A 22,810-nucleotide genomic window follows, 5' to 3' on the forward strand; every position below is an offset into this window, starting at 1 on the left:
TCAATTATTTTTAATGATCTGTATTTCAAAAGCAATCTTTCTTATAAGTTCCTAGAAGCCTAGGTTTGATCAATAGGAAAATTGCATAAGAGAGATGTTCACCTCACGCTTTGCTCCAATTACAGAAACAGCTACAGTTCACTGGTATTTTATGGATTTAGTTTCATCATGTTTTTATCTCAGAAATGCCCCTCTCTTCTACAGGTGAGCCTGCTTTGTGCCCATCATCAAAGGCTTTTTGTAAGGAGATAATGGCTAAAACTAGGCAAGCTAATATGCTGCAGCAATAAAGCTGAGAATTCACAACACACGAAGAACTAAATGTCGCTATCCTATTGAATGTATTTTAAATGACCAAATCAAGGAAAACTTCTTGACCCCTTGAAACTCCTGACATTCTGTTCACACATGGCTGTCATTACAGAATTCTCCTCTTTCATGATTTAAACTTCATGTTTTCATTTCATGACTATTTATTAATAAACATATATATTGTTTTATTTAAGGAATGAGATTGAACAGGGAGATTAAAATTGAACTGAATAGGTTTTTTAACTTTCATTATTATTTTTATTATTTTTTTAATTTATGGAAAGGAATGAGAACCATATTTTATTAAATGCTGTCCAAGCAGATCTACTTTCAGTTCTCTGCTGCTTCTGCTTAGGGCTAACATTCATTCTGGACAAAATCTGACTACAGAATAATTTCTGGCTACATTATTGCCAATGGGAAAATGATAGGTCTTTAATATTAACAGGCTTGAACATTTAGCTTATGACTAAATCCTTTACCAACAGAAGAAACAGTCATAGTCAGCTGCGACTGTGAATTATATCTGAATTTAGATTTTTTTATCTAGTCAGAACTTGGTTTGCATATAGCAGTAGCTACACATACAGTTTTTGTAGATCTGAAGTCTATTTATGTGTGAGTTTAAAATAGCTAACAAATGGATGGAGAGACAGGAGATTTAAAATAAATGAATAATTTAGTGCAAATTATTGAAAACAAATAATTACAAGTGTTTCAAAAACCTTTATTCTTCTAGAGAAGTGGCGAAAGAAGGTCATTGCCACAAATTGTCTGTATGCAAACAGGAATGTTTTTGTTGAAGGCAACATTTTAATTCATCTTAATGAGAAGCCTGAGCAATATGCCTGTGGTCTGTCCAGCCAGGAGGAAGCATCTCCACTCCCCAGGCTGGAAGGCAAAGCATGATATGTTTTCCACATTGTTCACTTCAGACACATGCACAGCCAAAATCATTGCCAATACAGAAGGAATTGCACAGTGATGCTCTTTGAATTCTTACTTGGTTCTTAGATAAAAGCCGGATGCCCAACTCAATTGAAGTCCTTCAAAGAAAGCCTCTGAGATCACTTACTTCTAGCATTGTCATTTAGGACATTGTCATTGTCAAAGGAAACATTTCTTACTAGAGAAGGATTATTTCCAAGGTATGATTTAAAAAAAAACGAAACTGGTCAACATGGAAGGAGAAAAAATAGTTTTGATTTAAATATCATATTAAAGATTGTGACTGAGCAGGATCTATTTTAAGGTACTATTGATCTTTAAAGGATTGTGTTTATGTCTTATTGGCTCTTCCAGTCTGTGTAAGTAATATCACTTAATCCTAGTTATCTGGCAAGTTTAGATCCCTAAAGGCTTGTGTATTTGGTTTGGTTCTCAATAAACTCAAAGTCAACACCATTTCTAAGATGCGCTAAAATAGATAAGAAGGCACTTACTGAGACATTAAAAGTATTCCTGTTCAGATAACATCCAGTTAATCCAGGACTCCAGATAAACTTTGAAAATTGTGATTGAGGTAGGTAAGAGCCCTGGATGACCACATTCTGATATGGGGCATGATCCAAAATTAATCCAGATTGCAGATCTTCAACATTTGAAAAAAACCATGGCCCTGGGAGGATATCAGAAAGATACAGAAAAAAAATGAAAACTCCAAAACATTCTTGAAATAAAATTTTGTATTCTTAGGCACCAGAAAAAGAAAAAAAGATATATCTTTCTTTGGCTTTTTTAATTATATAATATGGTATAGAAACTATTTTTAAAATACTTTAATTAAGAATTCTGGCTTAAAGAAACATATCTTGACTTATTTCTCAGCAAAGAGTAGCAAACAGCTGGAGAATCTACATATGTGTACTCTCCTGTCACTTTTATAAATTGCTTTTGAAATAATTTATAGCTGGTACAGTTGCTACAGAAGTTTTCATTAAATTGCCTTTGGGTCAAACTGTTACATTAATTTTTATCTTGTTTCTTAGTGAGAATATTCATACCTTTAAAGCTGAAATGTCATGAGGAGAAGTATTCATCTGAGATTTAATGTGCATAGCAATATCCTGACTTTTCCTTAGCATTTAGGAAAGGACTGGAATGTCTACCCAGATATATTTATTTAAACCCTTTCTAATTCACACATATACAAAAGGCATATGGAATTTGTACCTACAGTGTTTAAAAATAATTTTGTCTTCTTTTTTTGTCTGATAGCAAAAATACAGGCTGAATGACATTATTTGATCCAAAGCTTTTCACTCTAGAAAATCAAAACAGAATCATTGAATATGGTGTCAATAAACAGTTTGAGATGCCTAGCCCATATATTTTTTATGACTCAGTGAGAATATTTTATAACTACTATAATTCATTTGGTTATAAAAATTGATTGTAAAGAGTGTTTTGTATATCTATCAACACTGATATCAATATACATCCTTCACATTTATATGTATGGGTCTATATATATACAGTAATTTCACGAATACAAGCCGCACCAATTTGACCAAAATTTTGGTGGAAACCCGGAAGTGCGGCTAATATTCCGGGGCGGCTAATCTATTAACAAAATTCTAAAAGCTGCCAACACGGAAGTGAGAGCCCGCGGCAGCCCCAAGCCAAGCTGGAGCCCGGCCGGCCCCGGCAGAGGTGGGAAAGCCTGGCAGAGGCGGGGCCAGCAGTGTCGGGGGCGGGCGGCAGAGCCTGGGCCAGCAGGGCGGGGGAGCCCGGGAGAACTGGGGCTAGCAGTGCAGGGGAGCATGGCAGAAGCAGGAAGGCCGGCGGGTGGGGCTGCCTGGCAGCGGGGGAAGCCCAGCATAATCGGGGCCAGCAGCGTGGGGGAGCCCAGCGGTGCGGGGGCCTGCAGTGCCGGCCAGGGCGAGGAAACGCGGCGGCGGTGCAGACGGGAGGGGGCGGCCGGCGAGCGTGGTGGCGGCGGCGGCAGCCCTGCCGGCAGGGCGAGCGAAAGCGCCGCCGCGAGCCGCGAACCGCGAGCCGCGAACCGCGAGCCGCGAACCGCGAGCCGCGAGCCGCGAGCCGCGAAAGCGCCGCTGCGAGCCGCGAACCGCGAGTCGCGAAAGCGCCGCCACGAGCCGCGAGCCGCGAAAGCGCCGCCGCGAGCCGCGAACCGCGAGCCGCGAACCGCGAGCCGCGAACCGCGAGCCGCGAACCGCGAGCCGCGAGCCGCGAACCGCGAGCCGCGAGCCGCGAGCCGCGAGCCGCGAGCCGCGAACCGCGAGCCGCGAGCCGCGAACCGCGAACCGCGAGCCGCGAGCCGCGAACCGCGAAAGCGCCGCCGCGAGCCGCGAAAGCGCCGCGGGGCGGGCGCGGCGCGGGGCGGGCGCGGCGCTCGCGAGGCGCGGCGCGGGGCGAGCGAAAGCGGCAGCGGGGCGGACGGCGAGCCCGGCGGCGGCAGCCCTGCCAGCCGGGCGAGCGAACGCGGCAGCGGGGCGGTGCTGACGGGAGAGGGGGGCCAGCGAGCCCGGCGGCGGCGGCAGCACCACCCGGCCAGCCCCGCCGAGCCGTGGCGCTGAGCTGGGCCACCCGGCCCCGTCGGCAACCATGAGCGGGCCGAGCCTGCCTGGCCCCGCCCCGAGCCAGTAAAGCCCGCTATGCCGCGATCCTCTTACTAATTGGCCAATTTGTGAAAGCTGCGCACGGATTCTCGCGACGAACGAAAGTGCGGCTAATATTCGGGGTGCGGCTTATCTATTGACAAAGACAGCAACATTGTCGAGGCACCGGGGGTGCGGCTTATAATCCGTGCGGCTTGTATTCGTGAAACTACTGTATATAAAATTTACATTTATATAAAGTACTCAAACTCTTGAAACATGTATCTCAGCTCCGTTATATTTAGAACAAAAATTGTACATCTTGGAAAGAAATATCATGCAGCATGGTACAGAAAACATTTAAATGTGTTACTTTAACAGATATGAATCTACGTAAGGACATAAGAACATAAATCCTTGATCAGAAAAATTTATAGAGTCTGGACTATATTTTTGACAATGGCCAGTGAAGTGGCAGAAGAATAGTGCAAGTATTGGGTGATATACCCAAAGTACCCAGTTTCTGACAAATTGCAATTTAAGTAGAGAATAACATTTTTCCTTCTTTAAATTAAATAACCCTTGAGAACTTTGGCACTCTAAATTGGCTTAATCACTTTTTAAAATCCAATTACACTTTTGGTGTTTAGCATTTCAATGGTGAATTTGACTATAAAAAGATTAATCATGTAAAAAATATTTTATTTTGTGTTTACTTGTTATTCCTACCTAACTAGCTAATCTTTATGTGGGTCACTGATTGTGGACACAGTAAAGGAACTGGAGATACTGGCATTCAGCATATTTTATTTGATAGCTAAGTGCAGTTACTCTGTCATGGACTAAAAGTCAACTGGAGCTGTAAGTCTTAATATCTTCATAAAGGAATGCACTGATGTCATCCTGCCTCTTCTTTGCATTCATAAAGTGAGATAATAATGATTGTTTACAACACCCCCTGGAAGCAAGGCATGAAGCAGTCATTAACTTTACAGCAGGAAAATAATGAATAGCTTAGTTATGAGGAAAACTGAATACCACATAAAGAGCTACAGAAATTAGAAAAGAGGGAGGATGCAGAATCTTTTCACTGAGGTCCACAGGAAAATGGCAGGGAAAAAGCTGAGGCCTTTTCACGGCAGACCTACGCCAGAGATCATCTCAGTCACCCCCCTTCAATCCCATAGACTGGTTCCATAATACTTTTAGTAAGCTCAAATTGTTCTTTTTCATGCTCTTTAAAAATCAGCAGTAAAGGAGTTTTGATAGTGTACTTTGATATTCCAGAAACCCAGCGAGGTGCCTACAGAAAGGGAAAGTAATTTTCTATTGCATCAATAAGGATTATCTATAACATTTTTTACAACTGCGTAATTAAAAACCTGATGTGTGTTCACTCAGCATGGAATGAAAAAAAGCTTGATCCTAAATACCTCAGTAAATCTAGTACAAAATTAAATAGGGGCAAATATAAACTGTTGTTACTTTACTACCATAAAATTGGACTGTCTTGGCAGGTTCCTGTCAAGTCATAGCTTTGAAGGTGAAGATTAACCAGAAAGTGTTGCTCAGTCAGATTGCAAGGGGTAAACATAACATATGGGTATCAGGGAGATGCATAAAGCAAAAGTATTAAATTGAATGAAGGTAGAGATTAGGAAAACTTCTTAAGTGCTTACCTTGTGTTGTTGTAACCAGTGTTACTCTTACTTGAAGAGAATAGAAAGTGGCATTCCTGGTTTATAAAAGCAACTCTACACATCCTTTGCTTTAAATTCGCACCCGGACTCTGTTGTCTTACACTCACATTTTTGGCACCATGATTACATAAGCCCCTTCGTGTTCACCTGCTTTGAGGCCTCTGGCTTAAAAAAAAAAAAATAATTGGCCCATAACAGTTTGTTTACAAAGAAAAAGAAAGCTTTAGTCAATAGTCTCACAATTAGTATCATTATTAATCATCGTAAAATATCAATACATAAAAAGTAGCAGTCGACAATAAAACAGTTCTCATTATTAGTATTTCACAGTTCTGCATCTTCAATGAGAAATTTAACACTAAATTAGTAACTAATGCTCAGTCTACACCTTTTCATAATGTTATTTAAGTGATAAAAGCAATCAGTTATTATTAGAAAAGGAAGAGACAAATTCCCACCTTCATCCAGCTCAGGTAAAAGTCAGCAAGAGCCTTCTGGGCAAGTGTCATGGTTTGATGCTAGCTAAGTGCCAGGTACTCACAAAAATCATTGGCTTCCTCTCTTCTGCTACAGCTGGGCAGAGAAGAGAAGGAAAAAACACTCAAGTTGAGATAAGGATAAGGAGGAAACACTCTGAGAGAAAACAGGCTCAAATTTAAAAGGTATAAAGAAAAAAATTAACATAATTAAAGGAGGATAATGAGAACTAAAATAAACTTTCAGAACACCTTTTTCTGCCCTTCAACCCATCCCTCCTTCCCACCAACAGCACAGGGAGACAGGGTGGGAGTTTTGGTCAGTTTTTCACTCAAAACTTTCTTCAGTTTGCTTTGGGAGAGGAGTTTCTTCAGCTATGTCCATGGGAGACAGTTCTCTGTGAACTTCTCCAGGGAGGTTCTAATTTTCATGAGCAGCAGTCCTGCTTCCGTGGCTGGCTTCTTCCCTCTTCATCAAAAACAAAACCATGCAAAACCAACACAGCAAGTTAATTCTTTAGCCATCCAAAGGAGAGAAGGGTGGCAAAGATCATCAATCAGGTGCACTTTACACTGAGTATTTATATTGGACTTTATACGGAACTATTCAGATATTATAAACTAAACTAAACTAAACTAAACTAAACTAAAATAAAATAAAATAAAATAAAAAGACTAACCAACCCTTTATTTTGGCCCCTCAGACTGGGAGATTTATGCAATCCCCTAAAAATGTTTTACAGATACAGTCCTAAAGTCTGTGATTCAGAAAATTGCATTGCTATTGTTAGAGTAAAAACTTTAACTGTGCTAATTTGGTTAAAATTATACAAAGCTTGCAAGCAAAACATATGGTTCAGTTACAAATGAAAATGCTCAGTTGCCCATAAGCTATGGTCATGCATGTCAAAAAAATAAGTATATTGAAAGCTGAATGAAAATTCTTAAATAAGCATAGTGGTAACAAAATAAAAATACATTTTTTATAGGCAACCAAAATTATGCATTGCAAAATCACATTAACCTTTAGACAATTTATTAAAAGTACATATTTTAATATCTTAATTTCAGGGTGCATAACTGGCCATTTAAGAAGATATACATTGTGGCAGACAAATCAACACAAGTAAACCAGGGGTATGGTGAAACCCACTTTTCTGTATGACAAAGAAGTTCAAAGTAAGCTTCTTAACCTGCTTCTGGAATTATAGAGACCGAGATCAGTTCACTGATGAGTCCTAAGTAGTGCTAATAGAAAGGCCACACGGCTTCCATCCTAACTCTGATATCAAACTGTTACTGACATCCCAAATGGTTCAAACTGAGGATGAAAACTGGCACTTTTTTCTCCTGCCTCCACACTTATTTGGTCTTAAAATGGATTTCAGGTACAGAGTGTTTTTGAAATCCCTTGAGCCAGAAGGTTCAGAAAAGAAAAAACAGAGTTTTATTTTAATCTACAAGAAAAAGATTTAAAATAAAAAAAACACTGACAAGAAAATCCTGTATGAATTTTCAGCTTGTGTGAAGGTTTAACTTTAAGCATATGCACTTATGATCCAGCCTTGTGAACTACAGCTGCACTCACAAATCCCCAGTCAATGCCAGCTCACATGTCTAATGGAATAATAAAATGACAGTGCAGTGATTTTTTAAATTTTTATTTATTTTTTTTTTTTAATGTACTGGAAAAGTTTTAACTTCCTAGCTTGAAGGACAGAACTTCCTATCTTATATAAACTTATATTGCTAAAAATAAATCTCACATCAGATATTTTTAAACTCCTCTTCTTCTCTACCAACTATAATCTCTTTGTGCCTTTGACTGTTTTTGTGGGACACTGGGGATTGCTTTGGTCCCAATGCCTCAGTGTTTTAACTTGCATAGAGCTGATGTGGGGTGAAACTGCAGCGAATATGCCTGCTAAAGCAGAACATTCCTCTTTTTCCTTTTAAAAGTTTTGCTAGTCAGAGCAATTGTTGCTCTTGGAGTACTAGAAGGGCTAAAAAATAGAGAAAAGAAGCTTCATAACAGAGGCATCCAAATCTCCTTGGGGAGGGTTGGTACAGTAAAATGGGTGCAGTAAAAGTGGCTTTGACTTCTTAGTTTTTCTTAGGGCAAAAGTACCCATTTTTCACTTTTTTAGACAATAAATTTAGTTGGACAGTTTTCTCTTATTTATTCTCCTCTTTTCTGCCATTATCAGCTTCATGGAAATAATGATTACGTTGCCACTGCAAATGCAAAGACCATACATAAAAATAAACCAAATATTTTATAAACTGATGTAAGTACATGATATTCCATTTAGAGGAATAATGGGGGGTATCTAACATAGAATTAGTTCAATCCCTTGCTGCACTTTTGTAGAAACCAAAATTCTCAGTGGGATCAGTGAAAAGACTCTCTGAGCACATGTATTGAATACATGATTTTGCTAAAAGCATGTACCAAATTTATGAAACACTACATCAGAGACAGTAGAGAAAAATAGTTGTTAATGACCATTTTTCAGTCCTAAGGCATATGTTTTTCTCTGGTATCCCCTTCTCCAATCTGTCTGGTAGCCTGATTTGCCTGGGCACAAAAGAATTATTTTTTCTTTCTTTACTTTATGCTAATGTATTGCACATTCTTCTTAATGATAAATGCAGCTAGATTTTAATAGCATACAAATAGAAGGAGAAAAAAGCCAGACCATTAAGGGGATGCTAAATTCAGATACAGACTGATGATATAACTAAACCCTGTAACTAAGCACTGAATCTAAGGACAACAAGGAAACCAATTACTTCTGTATTTACTTTGTGCAAGCTTTGCCCTCATCTGCTGTGAAGAAAATTATCCCATGTAAATACTATCATATAGGTGTACTTGCAAGCAAAAGTTAACGCTGAAAAGAAATTCTACCATAACATCAAAGTAATGTGGTGTTACAGAGAAAGTATTTTAAATCTTGAACATAAACCATAAACACTATAGAATCCTTTTTAAACCATAAATTTTAAATGCATGAAATGCTTATTTCAACCCTCATAGTTTTATCACAAAACAATGGGTTTAACTGGATTTATACAGTTTTGCATATTAACATATTAGCCATAAGATTTAAACTTGTAAAAGGAATTAAAATGCTGCAAAATATTTTTTCTGTTCTGCCTACTTGATATTTCTTGGGATGCCATGAAAAGACAGAGCTTTCCTGCTAAACCAGATGGTTTTATTTTTTTTTTTTTTTCCTTTGGAGGGGAATATGTAAGCAGGTACAGTAATTTCACTATTACAAGCTGCACTGAGTATAAGCCGCACTTCCAGGGTGTCGGCAACGTTGAGGTCTTTGTCCATAAATAAGCCGTACTGGATTGTAAGCCGCACTTTCGTTCACAGCGAGGATCCGTGAGCAACTTTCACAAAGTTGCCAAATAGTAACAGAATTGCAGGATCATGGGGTTTACTGGCTCGGCCCTGCTCGGGGCAGCTGCCAGGGAGCGGCCCCAGCCCCGCTCGCTGCTGCCGCCGGGAGGCAGGGGAGTGGTGTGCCCGGTCGGTGCCACTGGGAAGAGGGAGAGGGGCCTGCCCAGCCGGTACCGCTGCCGCGCCCCCCGGGACCGGGTAGCGCTGTCGCTGCGCCGCCACTGCCCCGCTGCCCAGGGCCGCTGCTGGCTCGGACTTCCGGGTTGGGAAATTTCCAAAATTTGTTCATATATAAGCTGCGCCTGAATGTAAGCGGCACTTCCGGTTTGGGAACAAAATTTTAGTCAAAATGGTGTGGCTTATAATTGTGAAATTACTGTAAATATCCTGGGTTCCCCTTAACATTATCTTGAAAGAATACATCTGTTGCCAGCAGCCTTACTTCAATGGAACCGTATAGACACATTTCTATATATTTACTTGCCTCTTCTGCCTGGATTCAGTTTGTTAAATTTCTTGTAAATGGAAAGTTTAGGAAGTAAATATTTAGCATTCTGCATAATATTTTCCCCTGTTTTTGCAGAAATTCAGAAACCATTGCTTCTTTCAAACATCTCTCTTATCCCATTTACCAAAATTAGTCCACTTAAGCAGCTTTCAGAAAAATATAGTGACCACAAATATTGCAAATAAATGAAGACTACTTAGACCTGCTAAAATTGAGAGGATATTATCTTTCCCCAAAATGGTCACCAAAATTGTCACTTTGGGTTTTTCTTTCCTAAAGGTTTAGAGACATGGAACAGTTTTTTGTTTGTTTTTTTTTTTAATTTTTAATTCAATTTCATATCATAATGTTGTTCTTTGATATATATATTAAAGAAAAAAAGTGTCCCAGAACTATTTAACCAGTACTTAGTTCTACAGCTCTGTTATCCTAACACTAACATAATAAAAACTGTACAATTTTAACAAGTTTCCTTTTGTTTTCAAATCAAAGAACCTAACATAAATTAGATATATACAGGTAGCATAGGTCCTGTGGTCTAGTTTTAGACTACTAGTTTTGACTGCTATAACCTGAAGAAGGGGGATCTCTCTCTCTCCAGTATCTGAAGTATAAATCTTATGCACAATTTTATGCACTGGACTTATAGTTTTCAGTATACAGTTATCAGTATGTTCATCAGCGTCAGACTGGGAAAAGGTAAAAGGTTAGTAGAATGAAACTTAAATGCCTGTAATGATAAATTTTCAGATAATTCATTAGTTTAATTTTTGGCCTGGGCCAGTTGCTTCCTAAAAAAATACTCTAGGCATGGTGCTGCCTTCGTTGGGGGGAAACGAAGGCAAGTGGCGACCTGGCTAGAGCGGGCCACGGCGAACACACACACACACACTTTCACAATCCCAGTCGCCGGACAAATCACTCGCTACACTGATGCAGTCGACGGTGAAATGCATTTATTGCTCGGCAAACACGGGCTTAAGTAACTTCGATACAGCTGTGATTGGCTAATGCCATGGAGAGGGCGGGGTCTAACTCCTCGTGCATAACGACGTCTTCTGAACGAACTTTCTAGCTCACCACATTTCCCCCCTCTCCATGACCGATTAAGCCTTCGCAGCTGCGCTAAACTGATGTTAGTAAAAACTCGTGAAACGTATTAGTAACAACACGCGAACTATTTTAAACGTCTAAATGCAATCGCAACTTGGTTATAACTTATCCAGGCTAACAATGAAAAGGGAACCGAACATTAACATGGGTACAACAACTGCAACTAGTCCCACTAGGGTGAACACATGGGTGGTAAACAAGGCTGTTGGGTAAACAGGGAAATTGAACTGGTTTCATTGCTGGAACGTTTTGGCCGTGACGTTGGAACTTGTCTTCGAGTTCTTTGCTTGGCCGATGAAGCGGGTTTGGCAACAACAGGACACCGAAGCACGAAGATGGAATGCGAGGCTGATGAGATGGATCACGGCAGCGAACCTGTCAAAAGAAACTCAAGAGATTTCGTTAGTTTCATTGGTTTTGTTAGACAGCACGGGCTTTATGGATTTTAATGGGCACCACTTGATGACATCATCATTTTTTTACTGCCCATTACAACTAGCTTCCATCGTTTCTTTAGTGCAGGAAGCTTCTGCTGTCTTCAGAGCAGTCACTGCTTCAGAGGTTAGCTCCAGTTCACTTGCTGTGGTGTCATCACTTACATTCTTTCTAGTCTCTGGCACTGTCTTAGCAGTGCATCCTCCACAGTAACACCCAGTTCGGCTGCTTTCTGAATTTCTTTCTCTTCCTCTTCTCTTGCCTGCTCAATGCACTCTGTCAGAGCAGCAGATATCCATGATGGTGATCTCTCCTCAATGCTGCTCACCACCCTTTCTCCTTCCACAACAGTAACAGCAACTGCATGTACCAGCCCTTCAGATCCTTACTCCATCCTCAGGGTCTCCTCTAACTTTTCTGCTCTCTCTTCCTCTGAGGTTTGTTCTCTCATTGCTTCAGCATCTTTCACTCGTTGGGCTTCCATCTTTTCCTGTTCTGCTGCTTCATACTCCGATAAAGGAACTACAGCTGGAATATCAGAATGTTCTTCAGGTGTTTCTGCCATGTCCTCTCCTGCTTGTTACCTGCAGCTGAGCCCGCGCACCAGGGCACTGGTAGAGGAATTCTCACATGTGTGGGCACGCTCCCGCCTGGACTGCTGGACGGGGACCCGGTGCCCCTCCAGGAGGAGCGCCTGCAGTCCTGGTGCGAGAAGAAGCTGATGGAGGGACTGCTGCGTGGATGGGAGCTAGATGTTCTTCTTCTGTGACTGGCTGGTTCGATGCCCAGGTGCCTTAGGGCAAATCTCCTGTGTTTCTCCCCGCTTCTTTTCCCTGTGGTGTTTTTTCTTTTTTTTTTTTTTTTACATTTAAAAATAACATTGCCCACTTTATTTTGAACTTCCACACTATTGGGGCGAACGATGAAGAAATTAATTCTTTTCTTTACGTTTCAGTAGTGCTGCAGGTTTGGTTTCACCGCGAAGGGTGGGAAGCAGCAGCAGTTCGTGTTTACGGAGCTGCGGCACCAACCTGGGCCAGGGCTGCGGGGTGTGAGGCATCCCCCATTCCTCCCGACGGGCTGGGAGCGGGGACTCTCCCTTCGCCACCTTCCTATCCTCTTCAGAGATGCCCTCCGCCGCCTGGAACAGCTCCTCGGCGAGGGTGGCAATGCGGGACGGCGCCTCTTCCCTCAGCAGCTCCCGCAGCAGCGCTTCCGCAGCCTCCACCCGCGGCCCCGCCATGGCCCCTCATGTTCGTCGCTGCCCGTGTGTGAGGCGCGAGAAAGCTCTTGGCCCCGCCCCTCGCCCTCAGGCTCGGCGCCATCTTGTGACGCGTAGAGCAGCGGTGTGTTTTTTTTTTTGTTTTTTTTTTTTTTTTTTAAAAACTTCTTCAGGGCTCGCCTCTTTAAAGACGCCCCGAGGCTGACATATTTTCCCGCAGTCTGGCGACCGATTAGTAGCTGGATTGGGGGTTGAGATAAGGGACTGGGGCCGTGAGCGGTTGTCAGTTTTCAACCCCTCACGATCACCAGACGCAGACTGAGTGGCGACCACCTCCACTTTCGGTGTGATTTCCAAACGGTCCCGGGCCACTGTCCAAGTTTCCTGTTTTAACCACGCTCCCTCCAGAGTCCTCACAGCTCCTCCCCAGCTCTCCAAACGTTTACCAGAGCTGGAGACAATCACGTTGTTAGTGCAGGCGTTTAGTACACTCCCTCCAGCACCCTGAATGCAGGGTGTCTGTGGTACGGTCTATCGCCCTCGATTTTAACAACTGCATGATTACGTAATCAAAATTCCTTGATTTGCATCGGATGCCACATTGCCTATGCAATCGGGGAACTACCTTGCCAAGCGCATCCATTTCTTGGCGGTACGTGAGCGTCCTCACCGTCGGGGTCAGATCCAGCTGCCTCGACCGCCCACCTCCTCCAGCGCGAGTCCCGTCACCCGGACCGCCCTCAGCCGCGTGTATCGGGGGCTATTCCCTCACCCGAACACCTGGGGGCGATCCCGGGTTTCGGCACCACTATGCTGCCTTCGTTGGGGGGAAACGAAGGCAAGTGGCGACCTGGCTAGAGCGGGCCACGGCGAACACACACACACACACTTTCACAATCCCAGTCGCCGGACAAATCACTCGCTACACTGATGCAGTCGACGGTGAAATGCATTTATTGCTCGGCAAACACGGGCTTAAGTAACTTCGATACAGCTGTGATTGGCTAATGCCATGGAGAGGGCGGGGTCTAACTCCTCGTGCATAACGACGTCTTCTGAACGAACTTTCTAGCTCACCACAGCATGGTTCAGAGGTTAGCAGAAATATGCTGGTTGCAGACTAGGAAAATTTCATAGTGTGGATGTAGTGAAATTCTGCCAGCTGGACTCAGAACTGGAGAAAAACTCTGGCTCTTCTCTAATTCATATAAATATATCTATGAATAAATATTAGTAGCCCCTTTTCCCTATACTTTTCAAAACTGAAAAAGGAACAAATATAGTTAAATTGTATTCTTGGTACAGTGAAGCCTTAATTCTAAGGGTAAATCTTATCAATGTCTGAAAATGCTGAGAACTGTATTGGTATGGATTGCAGGCAATCAGAAATTACCCTTATCACAAATGCACCTGGTATGATATGAGATGATGTAAAGCCCTGGTCCTTGCTTGGCAAATTTATTTAAAATGGGCTTAAGGTACTACCTTTCCTTGAGGCAGTGCAAAGGAAAACTGAACAAAAGTTCTCATGAGTTTAAAAGAGCCCAGACTTTACTGACAAGCTTTTAGAACATCCACAACTTAGCAAAATCTAAAGCAAACATTCAGTTGAGATAAAGAACCCAGATTTCAAGAGGAAATTATAAGTAGAAAAAGAGAGAAAGAGAGGAAAAGACAGAGAAAGGCAAAATACAGCTATGGCCTTGAATCCATAGCTTGAATCCAGTGTGGTGTCCACTGCCAAGGACAAGAGGGGTGTGCCCACAAGAGTCTGTGCAGTGGTTTTTATCTGCTCTGGCCTCCTGTGGGATGTGGAGCAGGGTACATCCCTGGCATGGAACTTGCCCTGCCTGCTCCCACACACACACTTTGGTGGTTTTGAGCGAGTAATCACTTCTTCCAGCCTCTCACAGATGATAAGAGGGAAAATTTCTCTGAAAAGACTTTCATTTAAATATTACTCCATCGCATGCCTTTTGTACCTTTTTAATAGGGGCTCTTGGGACCGTTATTTTGTGGATGTTGCATTGAAAATATGTAATGGTGTGTTTTCCAGCTTTCATAACAACTTGAGATTTCTAAAATTCTGAACCCATCCTCCTCATTTATGTTTATTTAAGCAACACATTTTTATTTTAAGTAAGCAGAACTCAGTATCGGCCATGAGGGAACACGTTTGGGTTTTTGTTTGTGGGGATTTTTTGCTAATTCCCCAAATATTTTTTTTTATCAGTTGTAAAGCAGCATAACAATGTTTCTTCCACTGGGAAACAACAGCATTTACAGTGATTGCTAGATAGAACTTTGTTTTGTTGCTCACAATATTTTATTTTGGTAAAGATGTCATGTCCAGTGCATAACCAAACCCACAAATCTGGTCTGACCCCTCATTGAGGCTAATCAGATGCTCTGAGATAAAGAGGATTGGAAATCATTGAAACCCTGTGATAGAACACGGCAAAGGCAGGGTTGCAGTCTGTTTGGAGTCTGAAGCATGGAGCAAAGGCCATGTCAGGCTCTGTCAAAACAGAGATAAATAGATGGGTAAGAAAGGTAAAGCGTAACAGTCAAAACTATTAATGAGCAAATCAACATCTTGGGTTACTTAAAACTGCTGTTTGGGGCTGGGGATGATTTTCAGTTGTGCTACCTGCAGTATGCAGAGAAGCCCTCAGACTGGCTCTGTGGGACACTGCTGATCCTTTAGGCTGGTAGTAAAAGGTGCACATTGGTTTCAGTCCTTGTGCTTTCACACAGGCAAGCTGCCCGTCACAGGCAGCAGAGGGTGGCTGGCTGGCTCCACAGAATAATGTTATTTATGGGTTCCCTGGACAACAAATAAACATCTCAGTAAAATGCTTACACAGAAATCATTTTGCTGCACCTGATTATTCTGTATGTGGAAGATTCTGCAGCTTATTTTGAAATGGAGAAGGTTAGAAGTGGGCACATAACAAAGTTATTTTTCTTCCCAATCTTTAAGTGTAACAATGGATAGATTACCTTTGACCTTGAGTGTGTTATTTTCCTAATGCTCAGCTGATTTTTTTTCCTGTTCCCATGTTCTATTAAACAGTTACTATATAAAGCAATGATTTCAGAAGAAAAGAAAGTAATGACTTTGAAAGGCACCCTTCAAAATTTTTGCCTCCCACTGAATTCAGAAAGCGTTTTTGTCCCAGAAGATCTGAACAGTGCTGTAGGCTGATGCAATTTGTTTTAAAGTTACTGAGTATCCAAAACAATTCCTTGACAAGAAGGAAGGGATTTACCCTCCTGTCTCTCTTTGCGCTGCACGCACAATAGAACCCTTTTCTCTTCACCTTTGATCCAACCTTTTGGGAGCCTTTTTTTTTTTTTTTTTTTTTGGCTTCTTTTCTGCTGTGTGATTTATCTGACACCTCCCTCTGTGCTCTTCTCACACCACATACAAATCCAATACTGACAAGCCAGCACTGTTTAAATTATTCACGCTTCAGTGTACGTGAGCTGCAGCGCAACAATCAGTCGAGCAATCATTCCTTTCATTGCTCTCTTCTGAACTTATTGACAAAAAAATTGCATGAAGACAAGAATCCTGTGTTGCTAACAAAAGCCTGAGTCTAAGTAAAATAATTTCCTTATAAGCAAACACACAAAAAACTTAGCAAGAATTGTAATAAATGTATGAACACATAAATAAACAAAAATATAATATTAAAAGACAGTGTGGCAATTATTCAGAGCTATTTTGCCTATCTGATATGATGGCAAAAATCTCTTTTGTCTTCTAACAAGTTGCAATATCATCTCAGCAAGATCATTTAATTGACTTCTGGTATACCTGCCAGAGGTAAAAGCAAGCTAGTAGGGACTGTAAAGGAGGACAGGAAACAATTCTATCTTTTGTGCTGTTTCCCAGAAGAAACAGAAACTTCCCTTTCCCCCCTTTCTCTTCCCCAGTTTTATAATTGCTTTTGTTTTCCTAGAAAATCATAGGCAAGGAAAACTCTGTTAATTGCTTCATGGTTACAGCTTGAAGTTAAATGTATTGCAGATAATCATAAACAGCTATATTCAACTAATTCCCCCAGTAATTTTAAAAGCTGACGTTTAGTCCTTTTACAAGAAATGTACAGTTTTAGTGTTTCAGGATTACAAGGAAGTGGCAATTGCTGATTGTCCTACCTTCAAAGAGTAAAATCACACAGTGAGTTCTTTGTAGGGCTCATCTTCAGTCTTATCTCTTATGGAGTGTTCAGACCAGACAGACAGCAAAGGATATTGTACTGCTAACAATTCCTGCTCCCCTTGCTAACCCTACATCAGATCACTGTCAGCACTCCTTGACAGCCTTTTAGAAGGCATCAAACTCATACAAATATATACAAAGTATTTTAAAGTACCAAGTTATTCAAAAATTATCATACAATATTTTCAGAAAAGAGGGATTCAGTTGGTGTGAAATTACACTGCTTTCACGAATTTTCACTCACTGTTGAGATATTTCAGGATTCAGGAGGAAAGAATGGGTGATGAGGTTATTTTCAAGCAGTTTGACATGCTGTCGTGAAGAAAACAAAGATATTGACTCTATGACTGCCTTTCATGTAAACAGAGTAAGATTTGGAAATGCTCCTATTCAAGTTTAGATTCCATACTAAATTCCATGCTAGGTGGAATGCCAGAAGCCTAATTTGAGTACTACCCGGGGTTTCCCTGAAGACCAGATATCAAGTACCAGACCCAGGCCTGAATACTCTTTCATGGATGGACACAGGGAAGCATGAATCACATTTTTTGGAGTCTGAGAGCACAAGCTAAGCTGCTGCACAGCCAAAGGGTTTTATATTTTCCCAACAGATCTGAGCACTTCTGACTGAGGCACTGTTTGGCAACAGAAGGAAATAGTTCTGATCCATATGTTTGCAGCTAACAAATATGTCACTGGATTCTCTTGCTTTGACACAGATCAGTTCTCCCAGGAATGCCCCTCATGAGAATAGAGAGCTTGCTTCAAAAGAACCAGGTCACATCCTAGAAGCTGCCTGGCCTTGGTAACATGGAGCACCTCTTAAGGTGGAAAAATAGCTTCTGCTGCAAAGAGCAAGTTCATTTCAGCTTAGCTCTGTGCTGCTGCCTGGGAAGCATAAGTTATTTCCAGCTGTGCTAGATGCCAGCAGTAGCTATTCTAAGTTGGTTCTGATGTATTTCCCTGGGCCTAACTCTTTCCATTTCAGGGAAAGTAGGTGCTCTAAACCATCTGGTGAGAGAATCTGATAATGGTGGTTTAAATTCTTCTCTTAGGCACCCACAACTTATTGTACAATTATCATAAAGTATTTATTGGCTGTGTTACCATCTACATTGTTCTGACCTCTTTCCAAGCTGATCATATCTGAAGGGCATTATTCCTTGGTAAACAAATGAGAGACAGTGAATCAACAGTGCTGCATTTGGGATGTATCTGACCCATATTTCACTGTGGCTGTTATCATCATGAATACCATTCGGTTCTGCTAAAAAGAGAGCAGAATGTACATTTTCTAGAACCACTCAGGAAAGCATGGGAATGCATCCTTCTGTCTTGCTTGGCTGAGAGATCTCAGTCAGCAGCATGAGACCCATTTAGAAGATGCAATATCCCAGAAAACTGGAGCATATTGCATAAGGGAAATAAGTGCAAACTAAGAAGATTCAGCACTATTCTCTTAATATGGTCACAATTTCTTTACATTGCTATCTGTGGAAAAGTTGCATAAGATTGGTCTGAAAATGGTTGTGTGGATGCTTGAGTCAGTCCCTGAAAGATACAGCTTACATGTACATAACCTCAGGATATTCTGCAAAAGAAACTAAGACAGGTAGGATGAATGTGTTGAGACACAAAACAAGACATCTAAAAATGAAGTAAACAGTCATGTAAACTCTGTTTCTAGTCTTTGCATAGCAAGAATTTAGAAGATTACTGAGCCCTTGTTAGATTGAGGCAGGTCCAGAGTTCACTTTCCTGTACTCATCTTAGACAACATTTTAGCTCTCCTCCTTTCTGTTTTAAAAATTGTCTTAAAAATTATTTTCAGAGATAACTAGGCTGGAGATTCAGTTTCTTAAAGGGGGGAAAACTGCCAAGGCATAAAGATTCCTACCTGTTAGAAAATTGAAGTGCATAGGGTTCTCTATCCCTCACACACATCCCTCAAAGGCATGCAAAGATTCTGTATTGCCCTACATATTTATTGGAAAATTATCTGATTTATCTGATGTAATTTATGTTTATATTTACATGTGAGGTGAGCAAAACCTGAGAGTCTTATGTATCTTCCTTAAAGAGAAACAATTTTCATTCAAATGTAAAGTCTCTTACAGCATTTTGTTTTATTTCTATAGCTACTTATTAAATGGTCCTTATTAACATGTGATATTAAAATTCATTAAAGCAATGAAAACTTTTTTTTTTTCTATAAATATAAATACATAAGATCTGCTAGAATAACACTGAGGTTCTATCCTAACAGAATGAATGAGGTTGTAAGCCATTTATGCTGGCAGGTGTAGACTGGATCCTGCCTGAGTCAAGCTTCCTTTGACTTCCCACGGGATTGTTTTTGGGCAAACCTGGTTGTTGTACACAGACACATCCCTGAGAACCTGCTGATTATTGATGAAAAGAAGGGGGAAAGAGGAAGGACTAAGGTGACAATGTACAGACTTCCTATGCATGAAATCATTCTAAATAGTCAAAAACCTCAGCTCAGAAATGCCAGTCATTATCATAAAAAAAAATACACTTGAGAGCAAAAAAAAAAAAATTAAAAATAAAATGTCAGCTTATCTTCTGAAAGTGACAGAAGTGAAAAAGTGCAACAGAGTAAATATCAAATACACCCCATAGAAAAAATTGTTCTTTTCCAAAGCTCAGTAGGCTGAAACAGTGGGTAATGTGGGATTTCTTAGCAGAACAAATTGTTGTAGTATACACAATGGAGCAGGTCGGTCAAATTGCTATATTGGGCAGCTGAAGTACAGAAAACAATCTAATCTTAACTCCAGAAGAACAAACATGCCAATATGTTGGTTGAGTCAGCAGTGCTTTGGACTTGTACTTGAATGGCAAGTTAAAACACATGGCAGAAATCTGGTCAATTTTGTTGGTACAAATCTTTACTAATATTTTAAGTCATGAAAAAAATCAAAATTACCTATTAACTACTTTTTGTTCTTATTGGAAATGGTTTTTTCTTATTTATATAGTCTAGACACTGTGTTCTAAGAGCTCAAGAGCCACAATTGCAAGTTTTTATGGCAACCTATTAATTTATTAATGAAAACCTGAGATTCTGACACAGTCACATGAATCCAGGCTTCAGAAAAACACTGAATGGTGAGCAGCTCCAGCAGAGTCCTGTAACTTACAGCTTTGCCACTGGCAGAGCTCCCGTGGTCATCAGCAGAACCATATTGGTGTACATCCACAGAACAGTTTGACTCTGCACATGTAACTGGAAAGATATCACTGGAATGATTTTATAAGAGAGCTGGAATGGGGAAAGTAAAATAAAAAATTGCTATTTCTGCAATACTAAAGAAAATAACACCAGGCCCTCCTCTTTTGTCCCCAGCTGTCACAACTTGGTTATGTCCCTTCTGTGAAAGCCTCTTAGCCCCCTCCCCATCAACCTGGATGCATTTCAGCTGTGCACTTAGCCTGCAATGAGCCCCTGTACTGTACCTGGGAAATAATTTTGAGAGTGTTAGTCTGCCAAAGTGAAAAGCAGGGTAGGAATTATTGCAACAATCAAGTAAGGAGCATAAGCAACTGAGTTCTAGTGCCTACATACGAGGAATATTACTGCAGTTCTACCCTGGCTAAGATCTGCAGATGATGTTGTTGTTGCTCATACAGCTAATGATGCTCCAATCATCTGTGCAGCAAAGCAAAGAGAGGAAACCAAGCTATGATGTGGAGATGGTGAAGGAGGGAGAAAGGATGGGACTGCCTCTTATGGAAAGGGGAAATGTTGATTCTGCTGAGCCACTGCTGTCATTATCTGCTTCTGTTCTCCCATCTGGCTGTCAGGGAAAGCTCAGTCTGCACGTGAGCAATTTTCACTAATAGCTGAAGTCAAGGTTAAAAGGTTGTAGTAAGAAGCCAGCAGCTCTTTGGGGGACCTGGAACTGAGGAGTACCTTTGGGAACAGAAGAAAAACAAGAGTTGATAAGATGAGAGAGATCCTGAAAATGTAAGGGAGCAATGAAGATGGGATGGAGGAGCTAAACTTCAGATTCGAGCAGTAGTTATTTGAGAACTGGAGGGCTAAAGGGGCATTGAGTCAGAAGTCTTGTTCAGGAAAAAAGAGGAAAACAAGGAGTTCAGGGCAGTGAGAAAAGATGCTGGTTGTGGCTAAGGGTTCATAAAATAATCCATTATATAAAAGAACTCTCCCGCAGTTTGGAATTTCTTCCTGTCAGGTGTGTGGAGAAAATAGGGTATCCCCAAAATCAGGGGCCTAGGTGATATTTTGAGAACAAGGGCAAAACTGTGTTTTCATTACTCTGGTACTCTGGCTCTTCTCTGCTGGTTTGGGAGGACAGGGAGGAAATTTTTAAAACAAAACAAAACAAAACAAACACACTATATTTCATGTCCTGAAGAAAAAGAAGCATAGTAAAAAAAAAAAAAAAGATTATTTTCATTGCTTGTGAATGTTAATATATAAAAACATGGGAATAGTGAAACAGCCAAATCAATTTGAAATGCTTGGCTGCAAAAGTTATTTTCAAGCTGGATATACAAGAACCCAATCCCTAATCTCCTGACAAACTCTCTCCTGACATGGGCAAGAATATGCTTTCATCAATATAGAAAGCTTTTACTGAAATAGTTGAAAGAAAGATCTGGATCCAAGCAGTAAAGGAAAATTGTAATGTGTACATTCAATGGAGTCTTAGATGGGCTCCCACAAGTCCTCATGTGTATTCACATAAAAGCTAGATATTTTTATAACTGTCTGTATGCTCAGACGAAGCTTCCTTTACACCTAGTTCACTGCCCAGATGGGATCAAATTATTCAGCTTTTTCAACAGAACTAACTCTACCTACGACCCAAACCAGGATAGTGCAACCCAGTTCTGGTCCCAAAGTAAATGTGTTAGAAGTGCAGGAATATGCCTGCAGGCTAGTGAGCCACCTGAGAGACAGAATGCATTAACACTCTTCCCAGTCATGTCATGTTATGTCAGTGCATGCAAATTTCTCTAAATGGTATCAGTGCCAGGTTTGTCCTATGCCCCAGTGCTTTGGGACACTGGGGAACTGACCTATGGCTATTAGCACTTAACAGGCTAAACAAACTGCATAGGACTTTTTTTATCTAATCTGGGCACCTAAACATTTCTTTTGGTCAGTAGTAATTCCCAAGGATGATTCAACACACATATTTAGGAGCCTAAGGTAATTAGTTTGAACTGTAACAGCTAATGCTTAGCTACCTAAATTAGATTAAATTCAGTATGCAACTGCAAATATCTTTTGAATATAAAACAGTTTCTTGCCCTTATAATAGCTATCCTTGCATCTGAAAAGCCAGTGCTTTTTTTTTTTTTCTTTTTCTTAAGGAATAATCACTTTGTATGTATTGTAATGAATTTTTAATGGGGGTGAATGAATTTATAGGAAAAAAGGAGAACTTTAGAAGTATGCCATAGCACATAGTACTATTTTCTAGAGTAATTCTCTTCAGGGTGACAATCTAACTCAGGTCAGATAGTGCTTGGCCTCTCTAAGGAAGGCTGCCAATATACCATGGTGTCAATTAAGGTGATTTTTACTGAGCATATTCTTTGGGAACTGTAGCTCATTTCCTCAATACTGAAGTCAAGCTGGAAAATCATTTTATTGCTCCATCAGATTGAAAGAACAATCTGTTAGGAATGGCCAAAGGTATCTTTAAACTGGTGATCTATCAGCAAAATTGCAGTGAAAAGTCATTATGCAAAGGGAAGAGCAGAAATTTTTAACTACAGGCTTTGAAAATTAGGAACTATGTGAGGAAAAGTTGTAAATCTGTGGGTTCCTAATAACCTGAAACA

At 40.9% G+C, this 22,810-nt stretch overlaps 1 long non-coding RNA gene across 1 annotated transcript in view; it reads right to left on the bottom strand.

Annotated features, from left to right (window-relative positions):
* The window catches only part of LOC116994728, a 46,208-nt gene extending 39,953 nt beyond the window's left edge, over positions 1–6,255 (bottom strand). The window contains exons 1-3 of the long non-coding RNA XR_004417560.1: positions 6,028–6,255; positions 5,549–5,734; positions 1,755–1,930 (exon numbers count right to left, since the gene is read on the bottom strand). This is a non-coding gene — a long non-coding RNA (uncharacterized LOC116994728). The remainder of the gene's footprint in view (positions 1–1,754; positions 1,931–5,548; positions 5,735–6,027) is intronic.
* Positions 6,256–22,810: the final 16,555 nt, after the last annotated feature.

This window comes from Catharus ustulatus, chromosome 3 (genome assembly GCF_009819885.2).
Source record: "Catharus ustulatus isolate bCatUst1 chromosome 3, bCatUst1.pri.v2, whole genome shotgun sequence".
Taxonomy (NCBI): Eukaryota; Metazoa; Chordata; class Aves; order Passeriformes; family Turdidae; genus Catharus; species Catharus ustulatus.